Source organism: Megascapheus bottae, chromosome 17 (genome assembly GCF_031878675.1).
Source record: "Megascapheus bottae isolate mThoBot1 chromosome 17, mThoBot2.hap1, whole genome shotgun sequence".
Classification (NCBI taxonomy): domain Eukaryota; kingdom Metazoa; phylum Chordata; class Mammalia; order Rodentia; family Geomyidae; genus Megascapheus; species Megascapheus bottae.
Window position 1 is genome coordinate 39,692,432 of NC_143525.1, and position 17,320 is coordinate 39,709,751.

The window sequence follows — 17,320 nt, forward strand, 5'->3', positions numbered from 1 at the left end:
GTTTTTCCCTACAGATCCCAAAGAGAAGCAATTGGGAGAAGCCATGGTCATTGCTTCCTGTCCCTTCTGTAGAAAGCTGCCTCCTGTGAGTGTGTCTCTATCTGCCAGTCCCTCCATACAATCCCTTTGGCTATAAGAAATGATGCCAAGATGGTTTCCAAGTTTTCCATCCCCAAGCACAAACTCAGAGAGGAGTTGATTTCCCAGCAGGACCACTGTTGGTTGGATGATTTGTTTAATCTCAGAGGTTTTAGTTCAAGCCCCTCCCTGTGCCTGGAGCAGCCTTGGTAAGCCTTTAGTCTGGAGGCTGGTATCCTAGCTACCTTAGGCAAGGACATCATTCCAGCCAGAATCTACACAGGTTTAATAGTATTGTGCCTTAACAAGAAATCATTTAAGGTCTCCAGATGGTTGGAATCCCCCCCCAGATCCTCCCCCCAAGATCTTTCATGGTGACTCCTGTAGGAATATACCACATTTCTTCCCAGAACCCATCCTGAATGTAGATCAGCATTTAGAAACTGTGTCAGAAGACGAGGATGCTGTTATAGTCTTATTCAAAAATAAGTCATGCTTGCCTTAATTTGCCTAACCACAGGACCCTCTAAAATGTCAGCAAAGGAGCTAAGAAAGCATATCCCAACCCATATCCATCCTGCCTTCCCAGTCTCAGCAAAAGGCAGTTATTATGCATTTGCACATTTGAAACTGGCTCTAACAGATGCAAATTACAGTTGGTTATAAGGTACTGTTGTTGATAATTATTCATTTTGAAAGTAGAATAGTCAATACTCTTACTGTTTTTAAGTCATTTTGGCAGTCAGCTCCCATTACTTTTGTCAGCAGCAGATACAAATTTTGGTTCCTCTTTAGCACTCTGTTTTTTAGAGCCTTCTCTAATTGAACTAGGTAGTTCTTCAGTATCACTGTTAGAAGTGACTGTGGAAGCCAAGGCCATGGCTTCCAATAATCTCAGCTACTTAGGAGGTGGAAGAAGGATGTCAGCAAGTTCAAGATTAGTTCAGGTAACCTCAGGGATATCATACTGCAAAAATCACATAAAGGCTAAAGGGCTGCAGGAGTGGCTCAAGTGGTAAAGCATTTGCAAAGCTTCAAGACCTGGGTTCAACTCCCAGGACCACCAACACCATCATCATCATCATCATCGTCGTCATGGATACCTTTGTTTTAAAATTTAAATCTTTAAATTTAACAGGACCTCTAGAATCACATATTAAACATGAAACTGGCTTTGTACAAAATAATGGCATAGTTTTGCTTCTGTTTGGAACTTTTAATAATAAATAATTCAATAACAAATTACTATTTTCACCAACTTATTATGCAACTGTTTTTTTCATGCTGGGATTCTTCCAATTTGTAGCTAGATTTTTATGAGCTTATAATTTTTAATTTAGGATTTTTTTTCACCAAGAATGATGAAATATAAATTTGATTTTTTTTCATTTTTATGTCTCCTGTATAAAATTTATTATATCTTAGGAAATAAGAGAGCATTTTGATATCTATCTTGTTTCTTCATGTTTCTTCACACTACTTGCTTACAAATCATCTCAGAATAATAAATTCTAATTAAAAGTTGTAAAAGAATTAGCACTCGACATGTGCAACTAACATTTTATTTTCTTAGTTTTGAAAGACAGTGCTTCAATAGTCTTCTCAGGTTTTTCCAAGATTATTGTTCTCTTTTCTCTTACTACTTTAAAGTCAGTTTGATGTTTCATATTTTCTTTGAAAAATAATAAGTTCTTTCCAGGTTTTCAATCATTTGCATAATATTGTGTAGAACTTCTCTTACTCCTTTTTCAATTTTCTCTGTATCTTTGTATGGTTTACTTTTCATTAGTAATTCTTTATGTTTCTGCTTACTCCTGTTTTTCTGGATTAGACTATGTATGTCATGATGTTTGTAATTTACTTTTAATATAATTCAACACAGGCAATATGGTCTCTTGCAGGCTTTACGTGAAGTTACACATATACCTGAAGTTATACTTTAGTTAGTAAAAATAAAAACCTCAGTGGATTCAATCACCCATACACATGCAGTGCTGGTTATCTGTCATTCTTATCAGGAACAGCATTATTTAGGAGGTGACTACTTTAAGGCCTTTAAGTATTTTTGCCAGAAACTTTGGTATTTACATGAAAGTATCTGAAGGGAGTTTTTAATCAAGAAGAAAATTTTAGTGATATTTTAGTCTTTATCAAAACCTCATTGAGAATTCTTATTCATGATATCAGTTTAGAGAATATGGTGAGGACTACTAAAACCCTGAGAAATTATTCTTCTCCTCAAGATAGATAGGTAGATAGATAGATAGATAGATAGATAATGATAGAGATAAAAATATAGATAATAGGTAGATAGACATGTAGAAATATAGATAATAAATAGATAGATGTGCACCACTGCCTTAAAATAATTAGTATATACTATTTTCTTAATACAAAAGTCTGCGTGAAGAATGGTATGTGTGTGTGAGCACATGCACATGTGTTGATTGGTCTGAAGGTATATTGTGTTATGTTAGTAAGTCAGATCTAGAATTATGTATATGATCACCATATTGATATTATTTTTCCTCCTTGTGCATGTGCATATGTGCATATTTGTGTGTTACCTGTCCCCAGCAAAGACCATGTGTGTATGTTCATTGCTCTCCCTACTTTCTTTAATTTAGCCTTATGTGTTGTGATAAAATGTGAGTACTTATATAAAACCCCAGGACACCAACATGCTCCACATGAACTACTTACTTTTAGAATTCCAAAGGATCAATTTGTTCCTTTGTCTTATCCACTGTTAACATGAAAATCCCAGATCATTTTGCAAACATTTGCCTGGTATCTATTAGCTGTGGTGAATGTTGATCATTTTACATTTGTATATGCCATCCTATCTGTTCATTCTCCAGTTTAGTGCACAGCATTATGTGGGTACATTTGAATTTAGCAGGCTACTTGACAGCAGACAGATGGATTTCTGATCTCAAAGGAGAAATGCAAAGCAAATGCTGGGTATGGCAGTTATTTCTGACATATTTGTTTGTGTTTGCTTTTTGTTTCCATCAGATAAAGGATTTTGTATAAAAGCAACAACAAACAAATATTTTCATGATCTAGCTACTTAAAATTATCCAATTACTTAGACACTTGTTCATTGATGGTAGAAATGTTTCTATCTCTACTTTGAAAAAAACAATATAGAGGGTCAGGAGCATAGCCTAGTGGTAGAGAGCTCATCTAACATGCATGAAGCCCTGGGTTCAATTCCTCAGTACCACATACACAGAAAAAGACGGAAGTGGTTCTGTGGCTCAAGTGACAGAGCACTAGCCTTGAGCAAAAGTTATCCAACGACAGTACTCAGGCCTTAAATTCAAGCTCCAAGACTGGCAAAAAAAAAGATTCCTCAAGAACAAAAAGAAAAATCAAACACAACTATCCTGTGATCCAGCCATAGTACATCCTGAATAAATATCTGAAAGCAATGAAATCTATTTCAGGGAGATATTTACACTCACATAATCATTGAAGAATTATTCATAGTACCCAATGTAGAAACAATGTAGAAACAAAGCCATCAAAAGATGAATAGGTAAAGAAAAACTAATATGTTCATATATAACGAGGTCATCATATTCAGCCTTTACAAAGGAGAAGATTTTGCATTAGCTGACAACATAGTTGAGACCAGAAAGGCATTATTTTAAGAGAGAAATCTAGATAAACAGAAATACAACAAATATTGCATGGTCTCATCCATATATGGGATCCGATGTTTGCTGGAAACTAGAAGTAGATATGGGAAAGCATTGATTGGAGAAGAGAAAGTTCCACTTGTAAGATGAGCACATTCCTGGGATCTAATGTACAACACTGGTACTAATAGATGCATTCAATCTGATAGTGACTATCATATAATGCATTTGAACATACAATATACCATTATATAATGCCTGCATCTGCAAAGTTATTAAAAGTACAAAATATGGCCAGGCACGGTGGCCATATATTTTTATTGTAATTAATATAAGGGTTACATTATATTCACCAGATAGAAGTTGCATTACTTCACATACATTGATATCTTTTCTCATGTCTTGGACCCCATTTCCCTCCCCCGACCCCCACACCTAATCTTGTTTTCCTCCCTTCCCTATCTGACATCAAATAACCAAATATGCATATATACAATATATCAGATAACTAGGTGAAATACAGTAACAATATGAGATAACCAAGGGACAGCAAAAGAGATGAGAGATAACATAGTACATTAAGGACAACAATCACTCATTATATGGCTTTTGTTTCTATATCTTAGAGGTCCTTTCATTTAGGTCATTCTATATGGCCGTATGTATCTAGGTTTTGTTTTATTGTAAATCTCTGCTAGGAGAGCCCAAGGTTTCTACTGATTGTGACAAATGAGGGAAATCATTGAGCCTATGTTCCTTTGAGTCTGGCTTACCTCACTTAATATGACTTTTTCTAAGTCTTTCCATTTCCTTACAAATGTGGTGTCATTCTTTCTGACAGCAGCATAGAATTTCATTGTGTATAAATACCACATCTTGTTAATCCACTGATCAACTGAGGGGCATCTAGGTTGGTTCCATATCTTTGCTATGGCAAATAGTTCCAGCCCTTCATTCTTTCATGCATCTGTAAAACTTGATTGCCAAAGAAATTTTTATGGACGCCAATTGAGAATACACCTCACAGATGATATTCATCTTATCTGACTCTACTTTTGACACTCCATGAAATTAGGCAGAAACCTTGTCATTATGTCCCCAGAATCTGTCATACATTGAAAGATATGGTGGGTACATAACAAATACTCCTTACCTACAAAACAATGAAGCGAGGTAGATGAAAAGACTGGATAGGAGAAGCCTGTATTGTGTTAGTCCATTTGCTTTATTGTTTCTCTTTCCCTCTTAAAATCCACTAAAGAATCATTAAACCCAACACACAGGAAGTGTATTTGTTTACTCCTTAGAATAATCTCTGTTGTAAATCAGAACCTTATTATAGTCTTCAGAAGGACCTGTGATTACCTTGTCTTTTTCTCTGATTCTTTCTTTTCTATGAAACACTCTGATTGACTTTCTGAGGTATTGCCAAGTAATTCCATCATATAATGATTTCTAAACATTTCAAACTTGAGTATATTCTGGGTAACGTGATTTAAGGTTTTATTATGAGAGGGCTGCACTCTTGACAGTTCACCCTCTGCAATGTAAAACTAATCCAACATATTTTCATGTATACATGTTGATGACAAATAGCCTTTGCAAAGAGACAGGGTTATGTTTGATGCCATTTTAATGTCAGTAGAAATTCAATAGCAATAATTTCTCCCCCTTTGTTTCCTAGGAATAAAATAAGAATGTAACTAGAATTCTGCTGGTATATAAAAGCAGTAAACCCTACTAATGGATTTTTTTGCATTCTTATTAAGTGAAAGAAATATATAAAAATGTGAGATCAGTTCATTTATAGTATTGTAAAAAATATATTTCAACCCATGCTCTACCTCTTTTCTTGGTGCCTACTTAGGCTGTGGCTTGACATTTTCCTTAATGTGTTCCCTGTTTGGGATATAGAGTAAAATAGAAGTAGATATTCATTTGAAGGAATAAGATGGCATATCCATTTAGGGACTCTAAGAATTTTAGTGCATAGAAAATGTTCATAAAAATTAATACCCAGTTTCATCTAAATTTGAAATGGTATGCAGAGTCACTAAACAATGAAAACTGAGATTAATTTTTACAGTGCAAATATCTGATATTTGTTAAGGTTTGGGAGATCAGGGAGACTCAATTGCCCCTCTCACCTAGAGGAAAATCTGTCATTGACTGTGATAGTTGCTTTACAGCAGTGATTCTCCCAAGGCTTGGGACTCCCCAGGGGTGCTTCTGCAGGTATAGGAGAAATGAGCAAGATCAGACCCCCTGTTCTTTTCTCAGGGACAACGCCTCCACCTGCAGTCTAGACCATGTGATATGGTCACCTATGAGGTTTATTTGGCAAATGGTTGAATTTTCAAATCATGTTTAAAAATGGAAATCATTAACCTGTCTACACATGATCTTTTACAGAAGGAGGAGAAAGAAGCGAGGAAGAGGAAGAAGAGGGAACCCCTTCCTCTTTATCTAAGACCATCAATCTTGTCACATCAGACCTGCACCTTGATGGCTTCATCTAGCTTTGATTACATCTTTTCTGTTCTCCCTCCAAATCCACTGGGGATCATAGTTTCAAAGTATGAATTTTGAGGGAGCACACTGAGACATAACACTCAGATATCTAGTGGGTGTACCCCAGATACTATACTGAGAGCAAGATACAAAGTATCCAAAGAAACAGGAAAAGTTGAGTCTGGCCAACAATACTCCAGATGGAGTATGGTTATGTGTTACATAATGACATTCTGACACCAGAGGGGACAGGGTCTATGTTGGTAATTGACATGGCATAGTGACAACAGAGCTGTAGTTGTTTAAGCAATATTAGCAGGATGACAGGACTAACAGTACATGTCTCATAAGGAAATATCGCAAATGGTCACTGCATATGGTAAGTAGAATCTGAGATAATTAGTCATAAGACCACCATCTTAACCAAATCTCTTTATGGGCAAATGTAGCCACATAGCCTATACAACTGTTGTCAAATAATACACACATGAGATCTACAAAAGGTATTTCACTCTTATAAGCAAAAATAGTGTCACAAAGCACAGAAAGAGAAAAAAACCACAGTGAAGAAAATTATATTTGTCTAAGGTGGGAAATTTAGATGATTTTTCTCTCTCATAATAAAAGCTTTTGCCAAAAAAATTTTAGGGAGATTTTTGTAAATAATGTTAATTAGCATAGTGAGAGGATTTCTTTTATATTCCATATAAATCTTTATCCAAATGATTATTCCTGATTAAAAAGTGCATAAAATTGAGCATAAAACTGCAGTATTTTTAGAATTGGGTTATTTCTTTTCCAAACACAGGGCTCAAAGCTCTGTTTTCATTGGTCTGTTTCCAAGTTCCCCAGCAATAAATTAAATCAGTGGAATTGGGGAATTCTAGCTCACTGCTGGAAAGTAGAGAAAAAACCTATCTATGTGTTTGGAATCTGGAACGTTTTGGACAGAAATAATCTGTGCCAAAACCAAGTATTAAAGAAGCTATTGCTCAATGAATGCCAATGGATGCTGCCTATCGCTCTCCAAAGGGGGTACCCAGCCTGTGTACTCCTCTCTGTAGCTGGATTACCCTAAGCCACTTTCTTCCAAGAATGGCAAGTTAGGGCTTGGAGCGCGGCCTACTAGTGGAGTGCTTGCCTAACATGCACAAAGCTCTGGGTTTGATTCCTTGGTACCCCGTATACAGGAAAAAAAAAAAAACTAGATTTACTGCTGTGGCTCAAGTGGTAAAGTGCCACCCTTGAGAAAGTCCAAGCCCCAGGACTGGCCCCCCAAAAAAAGGCAAATCATTAGAGACATGAAATAATGCCAGAGTTCAAGTGCAGACTGTCATCTTGTATTCCACAAGAGCAGCCTGTGGAACAGAGACCTAAGAAATCAACTCAGCCATCCTCAACTTTGTGCTTCCAACATTATAGGCTTGCTGGAACCTGTCTGCCTCTCACCCACCTTGCAAGCATCTCCGATTGTGAGGCCTGCCTAATTGTCTTTACTGGCACACTTCAAACAATGCACAATCAAAACAGGTTGATTACATTTTTTTTTCCTGCCAGCACTCCCAGAGGCAAAACACAACTATTCTAATTCAGTTTAGACCACTTTTAACCTTTCTATTTCAGAGCACAGCAGGATATACCTTAATAGCAGAGCTTGTCTATCTTTTTTGGCATAAGAAACAAAATCATGAAATGGTTTCACTATTCTCTTCATCCATTTTATGGGTAACCTCCATTAACTTTTACCTTCATCTCTAATCTAGCCACCCTAGCATTCCTTCTCCCTGTCCTTGATATATCCTGTACAGACACTTCACCTTCTAGTTGTGTCTTCTCTTAAAAATGCTGAGGGTAGGAGCGGGTGGAGGGGGACATTTGGATGAGAGCTTTTGCCTCCCAAAAATAAAACTAGTAAAAAACCTCTTTTTTTTTTTGGTGGATTAAAAGTTGTATCTGAGAAGTTGTTTTGCATTCTTTCAGGGGGAGGGGATTCTGAGTTTCTCTAGTGTCAGTTATCCAAGTTAAGTCATTAGTAATATGGATTGATTCAATATCTCTAATGCCAATTATCCAAGTTAATTTAGTACAGATAAAGATAGGAACACTCCAAGGATGGGGAGGAGGGAGACACACAACATGGCCTGAGTTAAACATTTAACCTGACCTTCAAATTTTGACACAGTGGATGTAGGTATTTCTTTTTTTATTCTAGTGTGCTCTATATTTTGGGGTGAAGGGAAGTTGGTTATTCAATATCTGCATTATCTGGATTCTCAAGGTCATTTCTAGTCAAGGTGAGAAAAACTGTGGTCCAAATGACATGACCATTTCCATAGAGTTTGTTATAAGGCAGAATATGAGTTCATGCTCTAGATTACTAAACCAGTGTTTTCTTTCCAACACCATCAGTCCAGGATAACTGTGCAGAAAAAAAAATATGTACTTTTGGCTGGGTACCAATTGCTCAGCCTGTAATCCTAGCTACTCAAAAGTCTGAGATCTGAGGATTGTGGTGGTTCAAAGCCAGTCCAGGCAGGAACTCCTATAAGATGATTGTCTCTAACCATGCAAAATCTAGAAGTGAAACTGTGGCTCAGGTGGAACAGGAATAAGTTTAAAACAAAAAGGAATAAGTTAAAAAAAATCTAAGGGACAACACCTAGACTCGGAGTTCAACACACAGTACCAGCACCAATACTCATTCTCAGCAAGGCAATCTGGCTGGCCTAATATGACGAGAAAGGGTTAACTATCAAAAGGACTCCCATTGTACAGAATCTCCTCCCATTGTACAGAATCTCCTCCCACTGAACAGAATCTCCTCCCAATGTACAGAATCTCCTCCCAGTGTACAGAATCTACTCCCAGTGAACAGAATCTCCTCCCACTGAACAGAATCTCCTCCCACTGTACAGAATATGCTCTGGCAACTTGGCATAGAGGGAAATTATCATCCCCTGTACCTACCTGACTGATGAACTAGAAAATGGTAATGAATAGTATAGCTAGTTCGCCAGTATTTAAGGGATCATCTTGGTGATATGAAAACAAGGGGATACAAAGATTAAATGTCACTTCTTGACCTTCAAGAAATTATACTATGATAAGGTAGCAAACATAAATGCATCCTGTTGAAGTGTGTCCACTCCTCAGTGGGAAGCACATAAAGATATAAAAGAAACTTCCAAGCCTGTCTCCTGAGCTTAGCCATGAACTAAAAGAAAATGCTCACCAGGCAGAGAAGTCACTGAATAAGGAATGAAGCAGGACTAGAGTTTAGAAGATCTTGTAGGCTTAGCCTGTGAAGGGTCTATGACATATCAAGGAAATATGAGAAGCCAATATGAGAAGCCGGTGTTGTCGACATTCCATGCATGATGAAAGGGCCTGGGATATTTAGGCCAGGCAAGTTCCCAGAAACCACATTATCACTGACATTTTATGTCCTATGAGGAAGACAATATTTATGCAAAAAGTAATGGGGAGCTATTTAGGAAAATAATAGAGCGGGAATAGAGTTGATAAAAATGTACATGCTGAATAGATGACTCTAGCTCAGGTGTGGAGGGTGAACTAGAAGACTGAAACCAAAGGATATGTGGATGGGGGGGGTGGAGGGGATAGAAAGACTAATAAAATTCCGGGCCATCTATTCTCCTTGCTTCACATGGCTGTTCAAAGGATTAAATAAAACCATTGATGTGGCTGCAAGAGGAAACTATAAAACATTAGAGAGATGCAATGGTGAGGAAAGGACCATGCCAGTGCTATGTGTTACTTTTGTCCTTCACTCAGGCATGGTCAGTATTTATACTTCTTTTTTTTTTTAACATATTTTCTAGAAGGTCAGAGCAGCAGGACTAGGAATCTACCCAATTGTTTCTTTATAAACACTATTCCTTTAGAGATTTGGAATGCAAATATATGTGATTCCCCCCCCCCCCCGCTACCCCAGCAAGGGCTCACCAATAATTTGATCTTAAGATCAACCAGAGCTCACCAAAGCCTCAGTGTTCTCAACTCAACAGCCAAAAAGATGAGATGACCAAAAAAAAAAACACTTTACATGAACACATGTCCCTTTCCCTCTGAGACTTGCTAAGAGATATTGTGCCCATGTGGTTTTCAGCAGCAGTAGTTTAAAATCTTCTAAATCTGCTGAGAGATAATGTCATTTTTTCCCAAAGCAGATGGAGTCTAACTCTGAAAACTATGTGTAATATTTATTTTCTTCAAAGGCTCAGAGGAATCAAGAAGACTGGCAGGATACAAGCAATTAGTGTTCACATTTCCACTCAGGTGCATTGCACCTGAGAAGAATGACAGAGAAGGGAGCCAGATGGAGTTTTATTTAATTTTCTTTCCTTGGACTCATTTTTTAAATTCAGGGACTACATTGTGATCTTCCACATTTGCCTGATTTTCCTTCTTTAGGTTTGAAGCTTGAGAGAAATTTGCCTTCTCCTCTTGGAGTCTAAAGAGAAGTTTCTCTCCTCTCCACTCCTCTCATGTCAACCCCTTCCCTTATCTCCTTCCCTCTCCCTTTCTTTCCCTCTCCACCCCTTTTCTCCCCTTTTTCCTTCCCCTCTTATCTTCTCTTTTCCTTCTCCTCTCCTTTCTTCTTTCTTCCTCATCCTCCTTATCCATCTCTCTGTCTCCCCTGCCTTTCTCAACTAATGGATCAGAGTAAAGAGTAGGATGTCAAGATTTCACCAAAACTCATGCACAAAAGATTGAGAAGGGGAGAAACCAAGATAATTGGGAGAGGGTGGAGGGAGGGAAATGGAGAAAAAATACAAGAAGGGGTATCAATGTATGAGAAGTAATGCACCTATTAGCTGGCGAATGTAACTGTAACCCCTCTATACATTACAATAAAAAAAAAGATTAGTCAGTCTTCAAGAAAAAAAATCATCCTTGAAATTTGCACACCAGACTTATTTCATTATTTTTTTTTGCCAGTTCTGGGGCTTGAACTCAGTGCTGAAGCTCTGTGCTTGGGCTTTTTCAAGGCTAGCCACTCTACCACTTGAACCACAGCACCACTTCCAGCGTTTTCTATGTATGTGGTACTGAGGAATCAAACACAAGTCTTTGTGCATGCTAGGCAAGCACTCTATCACTAGGCCAAACTCCCAACCTCCAGACTTGATTTTTTTATTTTTTGGTAACTACTATGGACAGCTCAGTGCCTGGATGTAACAAAAATGCAGCTAATTGTTGAATCTAGTTACTCTATCAATCTATAAAATGGTGAAATTATCCACCTTACAGGGGCCTGGTGATTATCCATACAATGTCTGGCTCACTGATGCATAATGACATGCACTGACAAGAATTTATTAATTTATTCATTTAAGCCTCTCATGTGGACTGAATTAGGCACTGAATTTTCTAGTAAGACTTATGTTTATATAGACTGTTTCCAAGCTATCCTACATCCTGATAAGTAACTTTGTTTCACCCAGATTCCCTCTGTAAATTTCTAATGAAACAAAGCACATCTTTATTGAGGACTTCCTATGTTAGATCTCTGTTTCTGGAGACTGCTAGCTATAAAAATCTTTCAACCTGTAACTTTCAGGACAGCTGTATCACAATCAAAGGAAACCAACAGGAAACTGGGAGGAGAGAGGTTGGGCTACTTTTCTTCATTCTTCCCTGCAATGTTGCTGTAGGCCAGCCTGTCTCAATATCCCTCCTTTACTCCATCCTTTCCTTTTCCCTTCTAGATTCCAGTAGCCATACCTTCTGTCAACACCTTTAGGACATAGAAAGGAAACTTCAGTACTTCCCAGCCAAAGAGGATTCTCCAGTGCTCTGCATCATCAGATTCTCTTCACTCCACTCAGCCATTTGCAAATGCTCCCTTTATTACAAGTTTTCCTCATTGAATATCTATTATCTTTTTTCAAATCAAGTCTTCAGTTTTGTGTCAATCATAGCATTGAAGCAAATAGCCCAGGAAACATAATAAAATCCTTTGCTTGAGAGCTTCATGGCTTGCTATTTGACACAAAAATGCCAAACAATACTTTCCTCACCCCTATAGAGCATAAGAGGTACATGATGGCTAAATGTAAAGCTTCTAAAATGTAAAAGGAAGAGGAATATTACATCCTCTATTGGCCCTGTAGCAAAACATTACAATATCAAAGGGCTTAAGCAAGACATGTTGAAAGCACTAGAAAAAATAGGAATAAGAGGTACATTCCTTAAAATAATTAAAGCCATGTATGACAAACCTACAGCCAGTACTATAGTAAATGGAGAAATATCAGAACCATTTAACTTAAAATCAGGAACTAGACAGGGATGCCCACTCTCTCCACTTCTCTTCAATATAGTGCTGGAACCCTTAATCCAGAGCAATAAGGTAAGAGAAGGATATTAAAGGGATCCACATAGGGAAAGAAGAAATTAAGCTATCCTTATTTGCAGATGACATGATCCTCTACCTGAGTGACCCAATAAGCTCCACTCCCAAACTCCTAGAATTAATAAACTACTTTAGCAAAGTGGCAGGATACAAAATTAACCTGCAAAAGTCAGTAGACTTCTTGTACATCAACAATATGCAAACAGAAGGCCAAATCAAGAAAATGATCCCATTCGCAACAGCCCCCAAAAGAATAAAATACTTAGGAATTAACTTAACCAAAGATGTAAATGAATTATTTAATGAAAACTATAAAAGCCTAACGAAAGAAATTAAAAAAGACACCAGGAAATGGAAAGACATCCCATGCTCATGGCTAGGGAGAACCAGTACAGTAAAAATGGCCACCCTGCCAAAATAGATATACGAATTCAATGCAATCCCCATGAAAATTCCAAAGATATTCTTTACTGAAATAGAAGATATAATCCAAAGGTTCATATGGAACATGAGAAGACCTGTAATTGCCAAAAAAATTCTAGGCAAAAAGAGCAAAGCAGGTGGTATTACAATGCCAGACTTCAAACTCTACTATAAAGCCTTAATAATAAAAACAGCATGTTATTGGCACAAAAATAGACCAGAAGATCTATGGAACAGAATAGATGATCCAGAAATAGAGCCACATACCTATAGTCAACTTGTATTTGACAAAGGAACGAAAGATATACAGTGGAACAAACACAGCCTATTTAATTATTGGTGCTGGCAAAACTGGGCAACCACATGCAGAAAGCGAAAAATTGACCCTAGGCTTTTGCCATGCACAAGCACTAACTCAAAATGGAGCAAAGACCTCAATGCCAGACTGGAAACCTTGAAACCACTACATGATAGAGTTGGAGAGATGCTGGAACTCATAGACACAGGCAAAAAATTCCTGAACAGAATCCCAGAGTCACAACAGATTGGATAAATGGGACTACCACCTGGGAAAAGATATTTACCAATAATACATCTGACAAATACTTAATATCCAATATCTACAGGGAATTCAAGAAACGAATCCCCCTCAAACCCAACAAACCAATCACTAAAGAGAGACTTATCAAAAGAAGAGGTTAAAATGGCAGAAAAGCATATGAGAAAATGCTCATCATCCATGGTCATAAAGGAAATGCAAATAAAAACAACCCTAAGATACCACCTTACCCCAATAAGAATGGCCAAGATTTTGAACTCAGACAATGACAGATGCTGGCGAAGTTGTGGAGAAAAGGGAACCCTACTGCACTGCTGGTGGGATTGTAAGCTAGTTCAGCCACTCTGGAAAGCAGTGTGGAGGTTTCTTAAAGAACTGAAAATTGACCTTCCCTACCTGGGCATCTATCCTGAACATCATAACCCAAGATATGATAAGGACACCTGCTCAGCTGTGTTCATCTCTGCACTATTCACAATAGCCAGGTGATGGAAACACCTGCCCTACTGCAGATGAATGGATACAGAAAATTTGATATATATATATATATATGTATATACATATATATACAGTGGAATTCTATATAGCCAACAGACAAGATAAAATAATGGCATTTGCAAGGAAGTGGATGAATCTAGTGTGAATCATGTTGAGCAAGACACGTCAAGACCAAAGGAACAAAAGGCGCATGGTGGGGCCAGGAGTTTGGCCTAATGGTAGCATACTTGCCTAGCATGCACGAAGACCTGAGTTTGATTCCTCGGTATCACATATATAGAAAAAAGCCAAAAATGGTGCGGGAGCTCAAGTGGTAGAGCTATATAGCCTTGTGAAAGTCCAAGACAATGCTCAGGCCCTGAGCTTAAGCCCAGGACTGGCAAAAAAAAAAAGGTGCATGGTATCCTTGGTATCCTTAATATGTGGTTATTAGATCCAAACAGTACAAGAGCGAGGACTCAATATTTGCGTATCGAATGCTATGGACCTGATACAGGAAATATAAACACAATGACATAAACCTAAAAATCTATGACTCTACAGACATAATGCTTTATTACATAGATTATCATGTATCTATGACATTCAAACCCCTTAGCCTTATTTTAATTATGTTCTAAAATCTAAGTGCCAGTGATTGAATATAGAGATCCCCTTCTTGAATACTTATTTGTTAAATACAGCATTTGAAATATGATGTAAAAATCAATGGCATAAGCCATATAATGAATAATTGTTGTTGTTAAGGTACTATGTTATCTCTCATCTCTTTTGCTGTCCCTTGGTTATCTCATATTGTTACAGTATCTCACTTTGTTACCTGATATATCTGTATATATTTGTATTTGGTTATTTGAAATTGGATAGGGAACGGGGGGGGACAAGATGAGGGGTGGGGGTGGGGGGAGGGAAATGGCAAATATCAGGTAACCCTTCTATTCATTACAATAAAAAATATATGAAAAAAATCAATGGCAATATATTCTTTAATTAAAAAAAAGAAATAGCAGAGATGAGGCAAGCAGCTTTCTCACCTAGAAGGCCATTTTCCATCTTTTTCCTAGGAGTCAAGAGCATTACAGCACAGGGCATGCTTTTTTTTTTAATTTTTTATTGTAATTAGTAAAAGGGTTACACGATATTTGCCAGATAGAAGGTGCATTAATTCACGTACATTGATACCCTTCCACATGTCTTGGTACCCATTACCCTCTCCCACACCCCCCACCCATCTTGGTTTTCCCCCCTTCCCTATCAAATTTCAAATAACCAAATACAAATAAATTCAATATATCAGATAACAAAGTGAGATACTGTAACAATATGAGATAACCAAGAGACAGCAAAGGAGATGAGAGACAACATAGTACATTAAGGACAACAATCATTCGTTATATGGCTTTTGTTTCAATATCCTGGAGGTCCTTTCAATTAGCTTCATACTATATGGTCTTATGTATCAAGGTTTTGCTCTATTGCAGATCTCTGCTAGTAGAGCCCAAGGTTTCTACTGATTATGACAAATGAGGGAAACCATTGAGCCTAAGTTCCTTTGAGTCTGGCTTACTTCACTTAATATGATTTTTTCTAAGTCTTTCCATTTCCTAACAAATGGGGCGATGTCGTTCTTTCTGACAGCAGCATAGAATTCCATTGTGTACAAATACCACAACTTGTTGATCCACTCATCAACTGAGGGACATCTAGGTTGGTTCCATATCTTTGCTACAGTGAATAGTGCTGCAATGAACATCATTGTGCTAGTGGATTTAGTATGCCCTTGTTTCTGGATGGTTAGGTAAATGCCAAGTAGTGGAATTGCTGGGTCATAGGGGAGTTCTATGTTTAGCCTTTTGAGGCACTGCCACACTGCTTTCCATAGTGGTTGAATGAGTTTGCACTCCCACCAACAGTGTAGTAGTGATCCCTCCTGGCCACATCCCCTCCAGCATCTGTTATTATTCGTTTTCCTGATCCTGGCCATTCTAACTGGAGTGAGGTGTAATCTTAAGAGTTGTTTTGATTTGCATTTCTTTTATGACCAGAGATGTTGAGCATTTCTTCATGTGTCTATAGGCCATTTTTGTTTCTTCTTCAGAGAAGACTCTCTTTAAGTCTTTGGCCCATTTTTTTTATGGGATGGTTGTTACTTTGGGGATTAGTTTTGGAGTGATTCAATTTTTTGAGCTGTTGATATATTTTAGATATGAGGTCTTTGTCCGTTGTTTGGTTGGTGAAGATCTTCTCCCACTCTGTAGGCTTCCTAATTAATTTACTAGCTATGTCCTTTGCCATACAGTTTAATGCAGTCCCACTTATCCAGCCTTTCTCTGATTTGTTATGATTCTTGAGGACATGCTTTTGTATGACCTGAAGAAAAGCCTGGGCATTAGCCAGGATGGTCACTGGACAATCCAGAGTGCTGAGCAGCCCTTAAGAATGATCCTTGATGTCATGCTTTTAAAAAAGAATGGACAGAAGGTGCACATGGAATTACGACTATCCAGGCACAGAAAGAGTACAAGGTAGAACTTGATGATTTCCAGGAATGTTTGCTCTGAACAGAAAAAAGAACAATAAAACACATATAACTCATCAAGAAGCAATGGGCCAAGCTAATGGAGGAAAGGAAGTACACTCCTCCACCTCAACAGCAGGGCAGAGGGAGGGAGGTCAGGCCCTAGGCAGGTTCTCTGTATTTCTCTGAAAAGATTGCTTCCTGAAAATCTCTTCCTCATAGTGTATAAAACAAAGGATTGTATAAAACAAAGGAAGGAAGGAAGGAAGGAAGGAAGGAAGGAAGGAAGGAAGGAAGGAAGGAAGGAGGGAGGGAAGGAAGGAAGGAAGAACAAAGTGGGTATATATTTGACATTAGTTTTGAACTGTTCATTATACATCGAAATCACTTCATTTATTCTATTCAAAAGAGCCAAACACAAGCAGATTGTGAACCTGAACTCATCCAATCTGAGCAGAGGGACAGGGCCTGCTGTGCTAGGAATAAATACTGGAGCAGCCTGCCTTCTCTGTATGCTTGCTTGCCAGGTTTTTTGGCTGTTGGCATACCCTTTTACAGAAATAAATTTTGCCTTGCTGAGAGAATCCTTTGTTTTTCTATCTATCATTGTGACTCCAATTGCTCTGGGGAGCATATTTATAACCTTAGGCTCAAGTAGTGTCCTCAGGGTTGCATTGGTTCCAAAGGCTATAGAGCAGAATCTTTGT

The 17,320-nt window shown here is 37.9% G+C and overlaps 1 pseudogene; it reads left to right on the forward strand.

The window, feature by feature from the left end:
* Positions 1-16,450: 16,450 nt before the first annotated feature.
* LOC150051881 (NADH dehydrogenase [ubiquinone] iron-sulfur protein 5 pseudogene) lies at positions 16,451-16,779 on the forward strand (annotated as a pseudogene).
* The last annotated feature ends 541 nt before the right edge of the window (positions 16,780-17,320 follow it).